Below are 2,489 nucleotides of genomic sequence, written 5' to 3'. Positions count from 1 at the left end.
CTCCCCACCCAACACTTCTCACCTCCTACCTCTCGTTTCCAGATGTACAGGTCGGGAAGGCAGCATTTCCAGCGGCCTTGTGGGAAGGACGAGAGACAGGGCCCCTCCCAGTGCTTGGAATGCCCTGCTGATTCTCCTGCCGCCAAAGAGCTTGTGTGGGGCCTGCCCGGCCTGCCAGAAGCCGCCCCAGCCCTGCCCCCGGACAAGACCGCCCAGGATACCGGCTGGAAGCCAGAGGGTCCCCGGCAGCAGCACGCAGAACTCTGAGGTCCCCTGGCCACGTTGTGACTTGTGCCGATCACCCTTCCTGGTGGGGATGCGGCAGCCCCAAGCTGAGGCCTGGTAGGCGGGTGGGCTGGGGGGCCTGTCTGGGAGCACCATATCCCTGGGCTGAGGACAATAAAGGCAGCCAGTGGTTCTGTAGCTGGTACCCAGCTCCACAGTGGGCCAGACCCAGCGCTCTGGCTCACAGGTTGGGGGTGGGCAGCAGACCTGGGCTCCATGTGGGCCTTAGTTCTCCCACCTGTGACCATTTGGTCCCATCCTCAAGTGTCCGGAGGGTCCCGTGAGGAATCCCACAAAGGAGACAAAGAGATGGGGGAGAACTACTCCCACCTGCCTGGAAAAAGACCCTGCCAGTCATTGTTTTTGAGCCTAGGGAGAACTCCTATTCATCCAGCAAAGCTCCTGCTCAGGGTTCCCCTGTCCATAATGCCTTCAGCCTGGGGCCCCTAAGGGCCATGCTCTCTGCCTCACCACACTCACACCACTATTTTGGGGGTGTTTCCTGAGGAACCCCAGGCTGTAGTGTACGGGTCTGGAGCTTTCTGCAGCCTGAGGCTCCCTGTGCCCACCCTGCCTCTCCCCCATCAGCCTCTTGTGGAATCACTGATGAACCTGGTCTCCCATCCCAGGAAGCCTGTTCTGGCACTCAGGCCTCCGTTCTGGCCATCTGAGATCCATCGTGGGTGCCTGAGTCCCACTGGGGCACCTGACCCTCATCCTAGGCACCCCAGTCCCATGGGGGGTGGGTACCTCAGCCTCCATCCTGATCACCTCAGCCCCATCCCCGGAACTTGAACCCCTGTCAGGCACCATAATCCCCTTGGGGCAATCGACCCCCACCCTGGGCACCTAACCCTTTTCCCACCTGAGCCCCATTCTGGGCACCTGACCCCCCCTGGGGTACCTGACTGCCCATCCTGGCCGCCTGCGATCCATCCTGTGTACCTGAATCCCACTGGGGCAACTGACCCCCATCCTGGGCACCTGACCTCCTTTCCCACCTGAGCCCCCTCTTGGGCACCTGCACCGCATTGGGGTGCCTCAATCCCCATCCTGGCCATCTGAGATCCATACTGGGCACCTGAGTCCCATCGGGGTACCTCAGTCCCCAACCCTGGTGAGGGGCTTGATGAGTTCCTCTGTGGGCCTTGTTTCTAGGCGGAGTCCAGCTCTGGCCTGTTCCCCGCCCGCACCCTGTCATTGTGGTCCTGGAGAGTGGGAGAGGTGGGGCTGGCCTGTGGCTGCCCACAGCCTGAGGTCTCCCCGGGCCGCTGGCCGGAGGCACCGAGGCCGTGTCGTTAGCAGGAGCTGTCATTAGGAGGAGCTGCCACCAGGGGGCAGCCTTGTGATGCCCGGCCTCTACCATGCTGGCCTGTGGTCTGGGGTGGCCTGAGGCAAATCCTTGTACAGGTGGGGAACTACTTCGAAGTCGGGGGCCCTGTTTCGCACGCCTTTTTGACCCCACCTTGTTGCCATGGCCACCATGGGATGGTCCCAGCCTGCTGCCCACTCAAGACCCATCAGCCCCTGTGGCCCGTCTACCCTGCAGTCCTGCTGATCTTCCTGGCCCGGCCTGAGCCCGGGTTCCTGCGGAAGAGCTGTCATGGTCAGCTGGCCACCCCTCTCTCCAGCCGGGGTCCTCTGCCTTGGCCCCCAGTTGGCTTCCTTGGGCATCTCTGTTGGCAGCCCCCGACCCTGCTCCAAGTCTGCTCACACTTCCTCTCCCCGCTCTGGTGCCCAGCTGCCGCCTCCAGGAAGTCCTCACTGCCCCTGCCACCCCCATTCTTTGGGAGGGTCCTGTACGGAGTGGCGAGCCGGTCCCCAGAAGCCAGGGAGGGTTGAGAAAGTGAGGCCATAGTCCCTGGGAGGCCCTGAGATGTCATGCCCCCTGAGCCCCGGGCTCTGGCCGCCCTTTCTTGCCATCTGTTCCCCCTGTGGGTCTCTCTCCATGCATCTCTGTCTTTTTGTCTCTGCGTCTCTGTCTTTGAACCTCTGCTCATCTCCCTGTTGGTGTCTCTCTCCATCTGCACCGCCTCTCACTCAGCCTCCCTGGGTTTCCGTCTGTCCCTCTCTGTCACTCTGTCTCTCTCCGTGTCTGACCCGCTGGGACACGCTTCTTTTTTTGGGGGGACACGCTTTTAACAGGCGCTCAGACACCGTCCACGGCCCGCCCCCAGCCCCCACCCCGTGATCTGCGCCCCTTC

At 62.6% G+C, this 2,489-nt stretch overlaps 1 protein-coding gene across 1 annotated transcript in view; it reads left to right on the top strand.

Moving 5' to 3' along the window:
• Window positions 1-180, top strand: part of FAM174C (family with sequence similarity 174 member C) — a 3,971-nt gene extending 3,791 nt beyond the window's left edge. Inside the window, exon 6 of the mRNA XM_024740001.1 lies at window positions 43-180. The gene's annotated coding sequence lies outside the window, so the exon portion shown is untranslated. The remainder of the gene's footprint in view (window positions 1-42) is intronic.
• The last annotated feature ends 2,309 nt before the right edge of the window (window positions 181-2,489 follow it).

Source organism: Neophocaena asiaeorientalis, unplaced genomic scaffold (genome assembly GCF_003031525.2).
Source record: "Neophocaena asiaeorientalis asiaeorientalis breed wild unplaced genomic scaffold, Neophocaena_asiaeorientalis_V1.1 scaffold469, whole genome shotgun sequence".
Taxonomy (NCBI): domain Eukaryota; kingdom Metazoa; phylum Chordata; class Mammalia; order Artiodactyla; family Phocoenidae; genus Neophocaena; species Neophocaena asiaeorientalis.
Note: the sequence above shows the minus strand (reverse complement) of the source record. Positions and strands in the feature narration are given on the sequence as shown.